This window comes from Trichechus manatus, unplaced genomic scaffold (genome assembly GCF_000243295.1).
Source record: "Trichechus manatus latirostris isolate Lorelei unplaced genomic scaffold, TriManLat1.0 scaffold00053, whole genome shotgun sequence".
Taxonomy (NCBI): domain Eukaryota; kingdom Metazoa; phylum Chordata; class Mammalia; order Sirenia; family Trichechidae; genus Trichechus; species Trichechus manatus.
Genome location: NW_004443989.1, coordinates 8,193,500 through 8,209,754, shown reverse-complemented (window position 1 = coordinate 8,209,754; position 16,255 = coordinate 8,193,500). Strand labels below are relative to the sequence as shown.

At 47.6% G+C, this 16,255-nt stretch overlaps 1 protein-coding gene across 1 annotated transcript in view; it reads right to left on the bottom strand.

Moving 5' to 3' along the window:
• The window catches only part of CRISPLD2 (cysteine rich secretory protein LCCL domain containing 2), a 67,548-nt gene extending 54,558 nt beyond the window's left edge, over positions 1-12,990 (bottom strand). Inside the window, exon 1 of the mRNA XM_004377793.2 lies at positions 12,881-12,990. The gene's annotated coding sequence lies outside the window, so the exon portion shown is untranslated. The remainder of the gene's footprint in view (positions 1-12,880) is intronic.
• Between the last annotated feature and the right edge of the window lie 3,265 nt (positions 12,991-16,255).

Here is a 16,255-nt window from a genome sequence, read left to right as displayed (position 1 = left end):
AGTGACCCAACATGACAGGGTAGAACTGTCCCATGGAGTTTTCTAGACTAATCTTTATGGAAGGAGATTGCCAGGTCTTTCTCCTATGGAGCTGCTGGATGGGTTCAAACCACCAACCTTTCGGTTAGCAGGCTAGTGCTTAACTGTTGGTGCCACCAGAGTGTCATACTCTAATAATACTATTTATGTAAGTTTGAGAACATATAAACCATATTCTGTGTACTTTACGAATATATATGTATATAGATACACAAACATACATGCATACATACATAGTAAAAGTATAAAAACCAGGATGGAATACAGACCAAATTCATGGTGGTAGTTGACCCTGGGGTGGGGAGGAGTGGAAGTGAGGAGGGGATTTGAGGGACTTCATCTCTATCTTTAATATGCAGGTAGTCCCCGACTTATGGCGTATTCGAGTTATGATAAACCACGCTTATGACCATCTGTTTTTGTTTTTCTTCACATCTTATTGTTAGTAATATGTACTATATACAATGTTGCAGTGCGTAATTTGCTGATGTCATCATATCCTTAACTTTATGTGTAATGTTTCCAACCCCCAAAGACAAATAAAGATCAGATTTATAAATATACTGATAGTAAAGGCAATAATAACGAAAACTACAAAAAAAATGAGGTATTCAACTTACGTCAGAACTGACTTACGACAGAGTCCTCGGAATGGAACACAACATCTGTTCGCTTTAGTTGGTGGGTATATATTATCCTTTGTACTTGTCTATTCTAAAAAAATTTTTCCCAAGTATTAATTAATAAAATAAAACAAAATGCAAAGCAGGAAAGGCAAGTAAAAAAACGCATCCTTCCGGCACTGCTCTTCTGAACAAGTGCTAGCTTATTCCAAAAGGTTGGACAAGCTGCCTTCATTCTGAATGTTAAAGGGACCTCTCCATTCCATAGCTTGTAGACTGGTCCTTCTCTAGAAGGTCCCAACAAGAATTTATAAAGCCTCGGATGGAGCTTTAGGATTGGAAGGACCATGGAGTTTAGTCCAACCTCCACATTTGAAGAGAACACGGTGAAGGAGAAGAGTGGTTCATCTACGCACCCAGGAAACCCAGGCTTGTCTTGGTGGAGACATTTGCAGCCTCTGTGCTGGGGGGCATGCCCAGCATACTACTGGGTCTGAATGTGGTTTGGCCTGACTGGGTCTCAGGGGGTTGGGAAACAATGCTGGGGAGGGGACAAGGGCTAGATCTTGGTGGCTCTAAGTTTGAGCTGTTCTCCTTAGCTGGAGTTGCAAAATCAGGCCCATAAGACCACAAAAAAGGTAACAGCCCCAAGATCTCATGAGAACGCACCAGATGCCAGGATTCCACAGGTGGGGAGGGAACCAACAAAGCTCTCAAGTCCCAAGGTCAACAGTGAGCCCCAAGTGCGGCAAATGAAAGTAGGAGTTGAACTTCCACATCACCCGGAGCTTTCACATGCATTTGGACACAGTCAGTGAGGTAGCTGCTTTCAGCCCCATTTTACAGAAAATAAAACTGAGTTCAGGAGACAGCAAGTGGTGTGTGTGACGTTGCATGGCTAGGTTGAGGTGGAACTTGAAATCAAGCTTTCAGAAAGCTCGGGGGACTTTCAACATACTCCCACTGCAATATCAGCTCTCTGACCACTGCCCCCTACCCTAGCCAGGACTCTGTGGACATTTAGGAGATCAGTAAACCGTTTTGCCTGCAATCTAGCAAGGGGTCTCCTGGATGGTTAACTCCTGGGCAATGCCGCCACCAAATTCAAGGGAGCATGGTTCAAATTCAAGTTCATTGCATCCTCTCGCCTGGGCTGCATCTGCCTTGTGTTTAGCAAAGTCTGCCAGAAAAATGAATCTTAGGGCTCAGCCTGTCAACCACCAGCCCTGAGATTATGCCAAGCTCTCTGCTTCTGCACATGCTGTTCCCACAGCTCATCCCCTGACCCTGACCCACCCCCTTCCTGGCCCACACCAGGCAGATTAATTCCTGCTCATTGGTTAAGACTCAGCTGAAGGGTCACCAATTCCTGGAAGCCTCCTCGAGCTTAATCATGCCAGCAGAGCTGCTAGTCTTGTTCACCACTAAATCGTCAATGCCTGACACGTCAGTGCTCAATAAATATTTACAAAATGAATGTGCAGCTCTCCTCCTCCTCCCAACACAGAAGTGCCTTATAAGGACTATATATGATCTCGGCTTCCTCTTTATTGACAACAGCATGGGCTATTGGGGAAGAGAGACCTGGGTTCAATTCCTGACACTCTCCCTCACTAGCTAACTGTGTGGCCTTGGACACAGCATTTAGCTTCTCTGAGCCCCATTTTACACTTCTGTAAGGTAGAAGGGAATTATAGGACCTATGACTGTGAGAAATAAACAAAATAATGGACATAGTGTGCAAAAGTGTAAGCTATTGTAATAATGATGATGCTCAATGTTCCACAAATGTATTGTGTGAAGGAGTTTTAGAAGCGTGAGATTAATAATGTGGAATTAAGTGAAGAGACTATTCTCTCTTTACCACATTATTTCAAAGCCCCACCTCTGCCTTGAAACAAAATTCAATTTTAAAAATACCCTTTTAAATGTCTATCGCTTAGGGGGAAAAAGTCCTCCACCAAATTTGAAACACACTTCAGCTCAGTATGTGCCCTGAGTCTTGGCCATTTTCTCCCAGCTTTCTGAAGAAGTAGTTCCAAGATGTCAGAATTAAGTCTGGAGGGTTAATGTCAACTGTCGGACCAAGAGCCATTCATACAAATGTACTTGGCAATTCACATTGATGACCCAGTGCAGACGTCATTTCTGTCGTGAAGCTCTGTCCCCTCCCAGGGCTAAATCTTAGCTAAGTTAACAGGCATGTGAGTGTCCTTCAGCCCTAGAACTCATCACCTTGGATTGTGTCCACTCATACTATCTTTCTCCTGCTAGACCACCAGCTTCTTGAGGGCTGGAACCAGTGGTGTGGTGGTAAAGGTTTTAACAACCAGCTCTCAAACAAACAAAAAATCAGAGAGCTCTGATTTGTAGTGTTTGACAGTTTCCGTGGTATAAATACTCCCACCAAAGCCAATTCCAAGCTACCAGTATGACACCCTTGAACATGGAGTTTCTGGGACGAGATCTACAACAGCACATTAGTATTTAGTGTTTCCAGCATACGGTTACTATAGACACAAATAACCTCAAAAGCAGACATAATAGTAAACTATACTTTAACAATTAGGAAGTGATAAGTTTTGAGTGGCCTGGGTGGTGCAGATGGTTAACACACTTCACTGCTAACTGAAAGGTTGGAGGTTCAAGTTCACCCAGAGGTGCCTCGGAAGAAAGGCTTAACAACCTACTTTTGAAAGGTCACAGCTACCAGACCCTATGGAGCACAATTCTAGTCTGACACACATGGGGTCACCATGAGTCGGAGTCAACTCTTTGGCAATTGGTAACTGGTAAGTTTTGAGTATTACCTTCATTTTTAATGACTTATTTAATTGTAAGTTCGTATCATTTAGTGTTTAATGAGATTGTGTTTAACTGACTTACAACATTTCTAAAAATGTAACTATCAGCTCTCATGAGCTGGTACAGGCCAGGTCTAGCCCACCACTGGCTGCCCTTGAGTTTTATTCAGCTTTATACTTCAGCACATAATAGTCATTCAGCAAACATTTATTGCCAATAACCCAGCCAACACTTGATGTATGAAGGGTGTACGAAGAAGCAGGCACCGTACAGGGTGCTCTAATCCCAAATCCATTGACCCATAGGGTTTCCAATATGCATGCAAAAGCTGGACAGTGAATAAGGAAGATCGAAGAAGAATTGATGCCTTTGAATTACGGGGTTGGCAAAGAATATTGAATATACCATGGACTGCCAGAAGAAAGAACAAGTCAGTCTTGGAAGAAGTATATCCAGAGCGCTCCTTGAAAGCAAAGATGGTGAGATTTCATCTCATGTGCTTTGCACATGTTATCAGGAGGGACCAGTCCCTGGAGAAGGACATCATGCTTGGTAAGGTAGAGGGTCAGTGAAAAAGAGGAAGATCCTCGATGAGATGGATTGACACAGTGGCTGCAACAATGGGCTCAAACATAGCAATGATTGTAAGGATGGTGCTGTACTGGGCAGCGTTTCGTTCTGTTGTACATAGGGTTGCTATGAGTTGGAACCAGCTCGACGGCAACTAATAACAACAACAATCTTCACGGAAGGAGACTGTCACATCTTTCTCCCAAGGAGTAGCTGGGTGGATTCAAACTGCCAACTTTCAGTTAGCAGGTGAGAGCTTAACCATTGTGCCACCAGGGCTCTTGCTGTACTCCCATCACCTCTTATTTCATTCTCTCCACAAACTGATGGAGTCACTGTGATTATTAGGCCTATTTTACAGATGAGGAAACTGAGGCCCAAACAAGATCAGCAGCTTGTGCCTGGTCATGCAAAATGCCTGTGGACAATGCCCACTTATTTATCACTCTGATTGGCTCTCCAAAGTGTCAGGGCAATGTTGATCTGTGTCCCATGTCAGTCTAACCCGCTTGGCTAAGGCTCACTGCCCATGTGACAGGAGCTCTTCCAAAAGTGCTGGGGGCTTCCCCGGGCTCTGCTCTCCCTCAGAAGTACAAAGGACAACTCAGAAATTGAGCAAGAGGCCAGGGACAGATCAGAGTTATACCCGCAAACCACCCAGAATTCCAGGAATGAAGTCTTGGCTGGAGGAGAAGAAGCCTTGGGCAGAGCCTCCCGTTAGACCGTCTGGTAAACCCCAGACAGTGGGGCCCCAGCGCCCCTCCAAAGGATCCAGTAGTTTCTCTTAAACAGGATTAGGGCCCGGTTGTGGGAGGACCCTGGCCTGCTCCATCCCTTGCTTCCGGCTCTGCACCAGCCCTGGCTTCCCGGTTTACTCAGCTTGGCAGAATCACCACCACCCACTGCCACCCCCCCACACCTCCTTCCTGCCTGTACCCTCAGTAAAAAATACGTCCTTATGGGATTTATGGGACAATACTTCTATATGCTTATTCAGACAAATACAATATACAAGACTCATTTGATTTCTTTTATACTATGCTCCAAATCTACAAAGTTCTGGACAAAAAGAGAAGAAAAATCATTCAACGAGCACTAATTTACTCTACTTTGTGCATAAAAGAGCTAAACACCAGGTGCATTCAACACAAGCCAAGATAATGTTTAAGTAAAGCCGCTTTGAAGTAACTGGATTATAAATTAATATGTTCTGAAAACACCCAGCACAAACCTCTTGGGGCCTCTCTCTTCCTTCTTGCAGATGTTGGGATGTTTCCCTGGAAACTGACCCCAGTGAAGCATTAGAAAAACGTCAGGAACCTCCAACTCAAGCCGGAAAAAAAAAATCACCAACTACCAGAAGGCAACAGAGTGGGAATATCATGGACCTTGGGGTCAGAGCTGGGTTCAAATCCTGCTTCTACCCCGCCAGGAGCTCCCTCAAGCTTTTAGAGCCTCCAGTCCCTCCAGTCTCTCACCTGCACAATGAGGACCTGGATTTCTCCCGAGGGCGTAAGAAAGAGCCCTGGTGGCCTAATGGTTAAGCACTTGGCCGCTAAACAAAAGGTTGGCAGTTTGAATCCACCAGTCACTCCCCAGGAGAAAGATGTGGCAGTCTGCTTCCAGGATGATTACAGCCTTGGAAACCCTATGGTGCAGTTCTGCTCTGTAAAGACTACACAAAATAGTGTTTACAAAGGGCTGGGACAGAGTCTTGGGAACATGATGGGAGTTTAGTGAATGTTCCTTCCTTTCTCCTCAGGGGGCAGTTGAGAGGCCTAAGTCACCCCAGCTCTAGGCCTCAGGGCTGGCACACATGCCCAAGTGAAGTGGCTTCCCTGCCTAAAAGGGGTGACTCATGGCATGTGGTGGCATCCGAAAGGCTGAGTCACGGACACTGCTTTTGAACACATGGTCCAAGAACTCAAGGTGGCTCTAGGGTATAGAACTTCAGCCCACCTTGCAGATAGACATCCCCAGGGTCAAACCTGGGAGGCCACGGAGTCCTCGGGACACAAAGGGGATAAGACAATGAGTTTGCCCTGGGGAACTGGAGGAGACGGAGAATAGGCATCACAGCAAACAGGTAAATGCAGGTTTTACACGCCAGGGGAGGCTTGAAGAAAACAGACCAGGAAGATGGGGTGGTGAGCGCTGGGGCAGGGGCAGAAGGAGGACCTCTCTGGGTGAGGTGGACAGCAAAGGTCTCACTGAGACAGTAAAGAAAGGGGACTCAGGCAGCAGGAACAGCAAGGACAAAGGCTTGGAGGTACATCATCTTAGCATGATCCAGCGCAGGCGCAGAGCCAGGGAGAGAGGCGTTCACAGAGGGCAGGCAGGGCCAGATGGCAGGGGCCTCGAAGGCTGTGCCAAGGAGTGTTTATTTACTCCAAGGGGAGCCTGGGGAGTTAAGGAGGATGCTGGTAGGGCCTGATTTATGTTTTGACAACCTTTCAGCATGCAACAGCACAGACAAATCTCCCAGACACGATACTGGAACGTGACGCCAGACTGCAAAGATGACACATGCAAAGTTCCATTTACACGCAGTTCAAAACCAGGCAAAACCAATCTAGGCCGTTGGAAATCCAGAAATGTTTACTCTTTTCGGGGCGGGCGGGGAACAATTAGGAGGGGCTATAACGTGATGTGTGCCCTTTATGAAAATTCATCCGCTCGTACGCTAATGGTGGTGCACTTTTTCTAGTATATTCAGCTTCAGTAAAAAGCAAAAAAAAAAAAGTTTGGAATCACTCTGGCTTCTGTTTGAAAGGTGGATTGAGACAAGCAGGAATGGATACAAAGAAAAGACACCGTTTTACAAGACAAATCCCCAAGGGTTTTTCCTCAAGAGTCCAAAGCTGAGACAAGTCCAGAGCTTGGTCTCAGACACCCCTCAAAGGGAACTTGAACTTGAGTGTGTTGGAGCCGAGACAGGGGCGTGCCAGGCGGCTGCACCCTCCGTCCTGGATGCCTCTGAGGCTCTCAGACAGGGCCCGGTTCATCCAAACTGAGAGGGTACTTTGTCTGGTGAGGCCTAACCCATCTGAAAATACTGCCTCCGTCCCGGGAAAGCCCAGCCTTGGGGGTGCGTGGGGATAAACAGTGTTTTCAGCAGCACGAGGCTTCCTCCCAAGGAGAACAGACTGGCTATGTTGGGAGTGCTGGTTTGGGCAAGAAGGAGGCAACAGCAGGAGGTGACATACACTCACATATATATTTTTAAATGTAGTCGAGGAAGCAACTCATTCTTTGAGAGGGGGCTTTTAGGGGTTCTAGATAGATGTCCCTAGCAGACTCCTGGGTACACAGGGACACTAAACATACTCTGAAGCAAGACACCAGAATCTTCTGCACACATGCCCAGGCTCCAGAGTGTCGGCAATCATGACCCTCACCAGCAAGCTGAACATTCTTCCAGAAGAAAGACTTGTGCAAATGACTTGCTCTCACGGATCCCTAGATTCTGGAGGAAGGTGGTCATTTTAGCTCCTAAGCCTCTCACACCCTCTTTGCCAAGTGACTTCTCTGGTCACATGACCCACACTAGGCAGCCCCTCCCACCCCATCTTTGTGCCGGGCAGGGGCAGGCCTTCCTCGACTTCCTAGAGCAGTGGGTCTCATACCTGAGGGGGCATCAGAAAGTGCTGGGAGCCTCGCGAAAACACAGACTGCTCAGCCCCGCTCCCAGGGCACCCGAGACAGGAGGGCTGGGGCACAGCCTGGGAATCTGCATTCTAATGGGCTCCCAAGGGGTGCTGATGCTGCTGGTCCGGGGACCCCACTTTGAGAACTGCCTCTCAGACCTCCTTTAAGCCCCACTTTAATCCAGTGTTTGCCACACCAACCCTTCACATACTCCCTTCCCAAGTTTCTCCCTATCTACCTGTCACCTCCCTGTATGAGTACATATTTCATACTTTTATTTAAATTGTCTTGCCTACTTATTTATTTGTTACTTTAAAAAGAAAGCTTCATATCACTGCCATTCTGGGAGAGCCTGATCGCTTTCACCATCAGCAGGAGGTAAGAGTGAAAGTAGACACAGTGAAGACAGGACAGAGTTATCACCTCCAGCCGCCACTGGCCTGGATGTGGACTATGTTTCAGGAGACCAGTTCTCTGCGTTGTAAAGGGGTTAGGGTGTTGGACCAACAGAGAATCATAAGAGCGACTCTGGGATTCAGGGGGTTTGCTGCCAGATCTACATTCAGTCCTTTTGGGGAGCACCACATTGGGGAAACTCTGCTTATTCCAGAGTGATCTGTTCTCCAGTGCAAACACGAACATGTTACTCTCCTGCGGGAACTCCCACTTGGCGGCACCCCATGGCCTTAGCGAGAAGTCCAGCATCTCAGTTCAACTCATCACACCTGCAGGGCAGACCCTCACCGTCCTCTCCCCTGGCCCTTAGGCTCCAGCGCCCCAACTTCTTGCCAGTCTCCAAGTATTCTGGGCCCTTCTCCACCTCCAGGCCTTTGCACATACATGGTCCCTCTCTTGGCACACCTTCACCAACTCCCCACCCACTCACAGTCCCCTTTCCGTGCCAGTAACGTGTTTCCTTTTCATTCTAGAAAGTTCTCAGGGTCTTATCATGTCAGTCTCTGAAGATGACAGCTAAATGCCAGCATCCCAACCCAGGAGAAACCTGAATGGGTGTTTTCCCATCCAAAAGAACTTAGGAGCGCAGTGGTTAAGAGCTCAGGCCACTAACCAAAATGTTGGCAGTTCAAATCCACCAGCTGCTTCTTGGAAACCCTATGAGGGAGTTCTACTCTGTCCTATAGTGTTGCTATGAGTCGGAATTGACTCAAAAGAACTTAAGGGCAGGTCAATTCCAGAACCACTTGACTGCAGGCAAAATGGAAGCCAGTTCTTTTTGCTTCTTCTTTCTTCTGGGATAGAGCCATTCTGCATTAAATATGGGACATATTCCAGAAATTTGGGTTAAAAATGTGAGATTTCATAATTTGTATATTTTTTTAATGATGGTCCAGAAGTTGCATAATCCTCATTAGGACTTTTTCCCCCTGAATCTGTGGTCTTTGTCTAAGCTGACACAGCACTCAGGAAAATCAAAGAAGATAAATCTCCCTTGGGCTGGACCATGAGAAACTGCCTGTCCTCATGGCCTTTTATCCTTTTGAAAGGGTAGTGTCTGCCCAAGATTACCACAATTACAAAGGATTCGGTACCAAGTGGGGCTCCCCCAAGGCCAGGTTCCAGACAGGACCCTCTGCCAGTTGCTGCTATGACCCAGGGTAGAAGGTCAACACCTTCAACAAAACCCCCAGACACCAGGATTTCCCTGCACCCATGGTGAGGGACCTCAACACATTTAGGAATGAAATGGTTTGAGTTGATGCTTCAAGAAGGAAGTCGAGAAAAGACAACATGGTTTCTGCAATAAGTTAAATATAGAGTTATCACATGACCCAGCAATTCCACTCCTCGATATAGATTCAAGGGAAATGAAAACAGGTGTGCAAACAAAAACAACGCGAAAGTTCACTGCATCACTATTCACAGTAGCCAAAAGGTACAAACCACCCAAATGTCCATCAGCTGGTGAATGAACAAACAAAATGAGGTATGCCAACACCATGGAATATTACTGAGCCATAAAAAAGGAACAAAGTCCTGATACATGCTACAACATGGATGAACCTCGAAAACATTACACTGAGTGAAAGCAGCCAGATACAAAAGGCCACATACTGTAAAATTTCATTTATAAGAAATGCCAAGAATAGGCAAACCCATAGAGGCAGAAAGTAGATTAGCGGTTGCCAGGCGCTGTGGGAGGGAGGAATAGGGAGTGACTGCTAATGGGTTCAGGGTTTCCTTCTGGGGTGATGGAAATGTCCTGGAACTAGATAAATAGTGATGAGGGTTGTACAACATTGTGAATATACTCAACGTCTCTGAACTGCATTTTAGAATGGTTAAAATGGTAAATTTTATGTTTCTGAATATTTCACTAAAGTAAACTTTTTTTTTTTCAAAGAGAAGAAAAGAAAAGAGGACATAGCGGGACCCTACCTGCAGCCAACGCCCAGATCTGCCCGATCCTCCCTGTTCCAGAATAGACCGAGCTCCTTCAGAAGTTTACAAGGTGCTCCCAGACCCCCATCCCATTAAGTCTGAGCATCTGTTTTGCTCAGTGAAGTGGAATAAAAGTATCCCTGTGTTGTATTTTTCTTTCTTGACAAGCCATCAGCCCTTTTGAATGATGCTGGGTCTGCACATCTGGGACTGATCAAAAACCAGTGAGTTTGCAAAAAAAGTAGGAAGGCTCCTGGCCGGGAGCAGGCAGACATGGAGGCACCTCACATACACAGCAAATTACACTGGTGACAGAGAAAAGGAATTTTCCAGCTCCCATGGGCCAAAGAGGTCAGCACTAGAGTTCTGCCCCTGAAAGCCAGTTTTCAACTGGAACCTACGCAAGGCCAGATGTTCAACTTGGGGTCTTTGAGGGATGAAGTGTGGCGGCTTTAAAAGACCTTATTCTTCTTTCCAGGCCTCTAGGCTCTCCCCATTGAGCCAGCTCTCCTCCCCAAGCTGGGGGCAGGGCTCGGGCAGCCAGCACTGATCTAGGTCCCCTCTGATACAGGTACTAGGTACCTGTTGGCAGAGTTGAGCCCCAGCCCTCGTGTCAGCGCATACCCTCTTCAGGCAACATTAAAGACTCCCGCCAACATTTGAGATGTCCACCTCTCACGAGGAGCCTGATCTGCTCTGCTGTGACAGTCATGTGGACAGTCATCGGCTGGGTACCTCCTTCCAGAATCTGAGCAGGGCCCAGCTGGGCTGGCAGCTCCATCACACTCTAGCTGTGTCATCTCGGGCATGCTCCCTGATCACACTGAGCTTCGATTTACTCCTTGTTAAAAGGAGGGTAGTACAGTGCCCACCTCGTGGACGAGTAAAAGATCATCCATGTAAAACCCTAAGCGTGCCCAACCCAGAGTGAATACAGTGTGCGTCAGCTGGTGGATGATTATCAATGCTAGTGTGACTCCTCCTACTCCCACATCTCAAGGGACTCTGCAAAGATCAAAATCAGCCCCCTTCGATGATCCCCCTCCAGCTGTTTTACCTGGAGCCTCTCTCAGACAAAACAATACCTGGTGGGAAGTTCAGGGGCAGAGCTGGCAGTGGGTAGAGAGGTGTCTTATAGGAGGTGGGGCTCAGTGTTTAAGAGTGAGAGGGTCTGGAGCCAGATGAGTCTGGGTTTGACATCATCAAACACCAGCTAGGTGACCTTGGGACAGTACTTCACTCTCTGAGCCTTGGCTTCCTCATCTGTGAAACAGGGATCTAGAGGCCTTCTACCCAGGTTTACTGAAGGGATGATAACGCAGGTAAAGTGCATGGCTGGGGTCCTGGCACAAACCTGCCACAGCAGAGATACCACCGGCACAGCCCCCACACTCATGCTCCTTCCCCCGCGTGGAAGCAGCCAGGTGAGGGCAGAAGCAGAAAATCAGGTGCATGCAACACATCCCGTCTCAGTCTACTTGGGGACATGCCCCTCATCTTTCTTTGCACACCCTGGTCTCCCACCCGACAGACTGCAGTCCCTAGACGCCCTAGCCCAGCTGGGGAAGGCAGGCTTAGACCGTTCTGCCAGGGCAAGGGGCCCAAAGTCCCAAGGTGGACACTCGCAAACCCAACCTGGGTGGCAAGGCAAGCAGAGTATTTGTGTGGCTCCCAGCCTCTTCTCTCACCCAAAGCAGCACCTCCTCTTTTGGCTGAAAAGAGGCCCAACTCAGGTTTGCTCCAGGGCTTCCAACCAGTTCATTCAGGGTCAAACCCCTGCTGAGAATTTTCATTTCCACCCCAGATAAATCAGAATCTACATTTTAACAAGATCCCCAAGTGATTATTATGTATAATAAATTTTGAGAATCACTGCTCTACTAATAGTTCTCAGAATTTGTCGCTCACCAGCAGCATTAGCATCTCCTGGTTCGAAACCCTGGTTTGCTTTCAAACTTTACTGAGCACGCATCAGCTAAGCCCTTTCTGGCTTGCCCACCAACCCCATCCTTGGCAAAGAAGGCTCCGGGTTTGCTCCACTTGTGAGGCTGGCCTTGGCTCTCTCCACCTGGGGCGGCCAATTCCCCCAGTATCCCAACCCTCACCTTCCAGCTCAAGAAGAGACCCAGAAGCCTGTTTCCCTGAGCCCTGGGCAACTTTGACATGCCCCCATGCCCTGACATGTCTATCCAGAGCTGGGCTCCAACCCAGGCTCTGCCTGGACAACTCACTCCTCCTCTCTGAACCTCAGTTTCTTCATCTAAAATATGGGAAGAAGAAGGCTACCTTGCAGGTTTGTCGCAAATGAAACCATAAAGGGGCGTGGCCTTGTGCCCTGCAGGGCAGAATACACACGCTATTGTGATGACCACGGCCCTCCACACGTGGGTATAAGTCATTCGAAAGCCTGGCACATCCATGTCTTCAGCTTTCCCTTTTATTGACACCACTGTGTACAAAGGAATTACATGAGGCAGGCAAAAGAGTACTTAGCCTCCAGGAGCAAGGATCTGCTGGCTGACCGGTTTTGAATCCCGGCTCCTTTGCTTCTTAGCTATGCACTCTCGAGTAAACGACATATCCTCTCTGACTCTGCTTCCTCATCTGGAAAAGGGAACGATGGTTCTGAGATGCAGCTAAAGCTCTCAGCCTAGTGCCCGTCACACAGAAACCCTAAGAGATGGTGTCTCTGCCGATGCCTACTGCTCCCCCAGACACTGTCAGGGATTACAGAATCACGGCTTGCAAAGAGGGGCTGGAGACTGGTCCAGAGAAGGAAACTAAGACACACTTACCTCCGCAGGGCTTCAATCACCTCGCGGGGTCTCCCGCGCCAAGCAGTGGCGGCAGCCGCGCTGGCACAGCGGGCGGATCGCTGGACACGGGACACTCGGACCGAGCGGGAAGCGAGTGGGTCCAGCGCTCAGCGCGCAGCCTCTTGTAAACTGCGCGAATCCCGCAAGCCACGCCCCCGGATGCGGGCGGAGCAGGCGTTTGGGTGGGCAAGCAGTGTCTGGAGCCGGGCCTGAGAGGAGGGCCCTCTTGTCCTGGTCGTGACCATAAAAGCACCATCTTCACTGAGCGCTTACTATGAGCCCGGCGCGGTGCCAAGCGCTTTCCATCGAAGGTTTGCAAACTCTTTAAATCTCATCTCTCTGCGTCTCAACTGGAAAATGGGAATAGGGAGGCGACTCCAAGGACAGTTGCAAATGAACTCGAGAAGGGCGGGGGCCTTGTACACTGTGGTGCAGAACACACGTTTGCTAGGTTTACTCCCAACCTCTACATGCGGGTAGAAACTTCACTGTCCTCTGGCCTTCATGCCGTCGTGACCTAACACGCACATGCACACTTGCACGCAGACATAAACGCACACGCATACTAATTATCGCCATTTTACAGATGCAGAAACAAGACAGACTCAGAGATGTTTCGAAGATATGGGAACACCTTCGTCAAGGCTAAGGGCTTTACATTCATTATCCCATTAAATTTTCACAGGAATACAGTGAGGCGGAAATTACCATTTCACAGATGGGACAACTGAAGTCTGGAGAAGAGAGTACCCAAAGTCCCAAAGCTGGTGAAAGGCAGCGCCCGGTCCAAACCTTGCTCTTACTACATTTTGGGCTTAGGCTTTTAGCATCCTTAACCTCTGTGGGTTGTATCCTTTCACTTTAGTTATTCCATCTGGATGCTGAACACATAGTCCAAGAAGCCAGACTACATGAAGAAGAAGAGGCAACAGGGCTGGAGGAAGACTCATTAACAACCTGCAATATGCAAATAACACAACCTTGCTAACCTAAAATGAAGATGATTTGAGGCACTTACTGATGAAGGTAAAAGACCACAGCTTTCAGTATGGATTACACCTGAACACAGAGAAAACAATCTTCACAACTGAACCAATAAGCAACCTCATGATAAATGGGGAGAAAGTTGAAGTTGTCAAGGATTTCATTCTATTTGGATGAACAATCAACACCCTTGGAAGCAGCAGTCAAGAAATCAAACGACGTATTGCATTGGGCAAATCTCCTGCCAAAGACCTCTTTAAAGTTCTAAAAGGCAAACATGTCACTTTGATGACTGAGGTGAGTCTGACCCAAGATACGGTCTTTTCAATTACCTCATATGCATGAAAAAGCTAGGCAATGAAACAATAAGACAGAAGAATTGATGCATTTGAACTGTGCTTCTGGCGGAGAATATTAAATATACTTTGAACTGCCAGAATGAACAAATCGGTTTTCGAAGAAATACCACCAGAATGCTCCTTAGAAGCGAGAATGGTGAGTCTTCACCTTGCTTACTTTGGACATGTCATCAGGAAAGACTAATCTCTAGAAATGGATATCATGTTTGGTAGAGGATCAGCAAAAATGAGGAAAACCTTCAATAGGATAGATTGACAAAATAGCCACAACAAAGGACTCAATCATACCAAAGATCATGAGGATGGCACAGGACCAGGCAAGGTTTTGTTCTGTTATACACCGGTCATCATGAATCTGAGCCCATCCCATGGCAACAAACAACAGCCTGTGTGGGTAAATAGAGAAGTCCATTAAGATCCAGAAGAAATCGCCTCTGAAACATCTAAATCCTGGTCCGTTGTTGACAGATGAAGAGACCGAGGCTAGAGGAGCTAAGGGGATCCCCTACACTCAGAAATCATTCACTGATGTGGACCTACTCTGCGCAGATGCTTGGAATTATCTGATTCCACATCAAGTCCTTCCACAAATACCGGCGGGTCTACTCTGCCAGCCCCACCCCCGCCCCGTGCTGCGCAGCAGGATGGGCAAAAACAAGACCCCACAATCACCTTGGGGATCTCAGAGTCTGGGGCGCCCAAGGGAAGGACAGCAGGAGATAAGGATGGGGAGTGGGTGCAGCAACAACGGAGGAATAACTGCTTTGTGACCTACGGGGCATGTGTGACATTGATTCATGCCGGAAACCTTGCCCAAGATTTTGGTGCAGCTCAAACACAGATAAAGAATAATGCAGATGTTATCAGATATCTTTTTTTCCTCAGTTACTCATTTATTTTTGTTTCTCAGTTTTTGAAGCATCATTCTCAGCTCGCCATTCATTCACCCAATACTTACTAAGCATCTGGGGACTCAGTAGCGAACAAAACAGACTGTTTGAGAACAACAGTCCTCGTTTTGACTCAAGGCAAACCCAAAGGGTGGAGAGACCTGTATTAAGGGCACCTCTCAGGTGCTAGGCCCCACACATCATCTCACTGAAACCCTCTAAAGCTGGTTCTGCTATTCTCAGCCCCATATTTCAGTGAGGAAACTGGGCACAGAGAGCATAAGTAGCTTTCCCAAAACCACACAGCTCCCAAGAGGAGGAACTGGGATTCCAACGCTCTTTCCCTCTCAGCTGCCACTGCCTTGCGTATCATTAAACCTTGGGAGTGGAATAAGCTGGGTCCTCGCCTCACCTCCTCCCTCCCTAAAAGGGAAGGGAAGCCACATGGAATCAGATCTTTTCATGGGCCCAGCATTTGAGTGGGGGCAGTAGGGTGGAGGAGTTAATAACAGAAATGTCTGCAACTCTGCTAATTCCAACCTCCACCTCCTTACAGCTACTTTTTTCCAAAATGATTTTTTTTTCTTTTGAAATTCTCTTTTGAGTTCTGTCATCTTATTTCTGAGTTTTTGTGATTCTGATTTGTATTTTTTTTTTATGTTTTGTGTTATTTTCCTTTTTATTGTTGTAAAAATATGTATAACACAACATGTGCCAATTCAACATTTTTCAGGCGTTCAATTTAATGATATTGTGCAACCATCACCCATAATCATTGCCAAATTTCCCATCACCATAATGCATGCTTTTTGTAACAACTCTGCCAGCTCCCCTCTGATCCGGGAGGGCTCTGGTGACACCTCTCCCAGCCCAGGCACTCCAGGGACACCGCTGGCAGAGCTACAACCCCTGTCTGTCATTGGCCACACCAAGCTGCCAACTCCCATCCACTCGACAGCTCTCCTGGCTCCCCAAGCACCATGGAGCCTCCAGACCCCCAGCTCTCTTCCTAGCTCTCTCCCTCATTTCTCCTTTCCTCTCCCTCTGTAGTCTTCTCCTCTGCCCCCCTCCTTCTCGTCTTCACAGCCGAGACTTTGGGGCCTAGATCTTCCTTAGGGGTC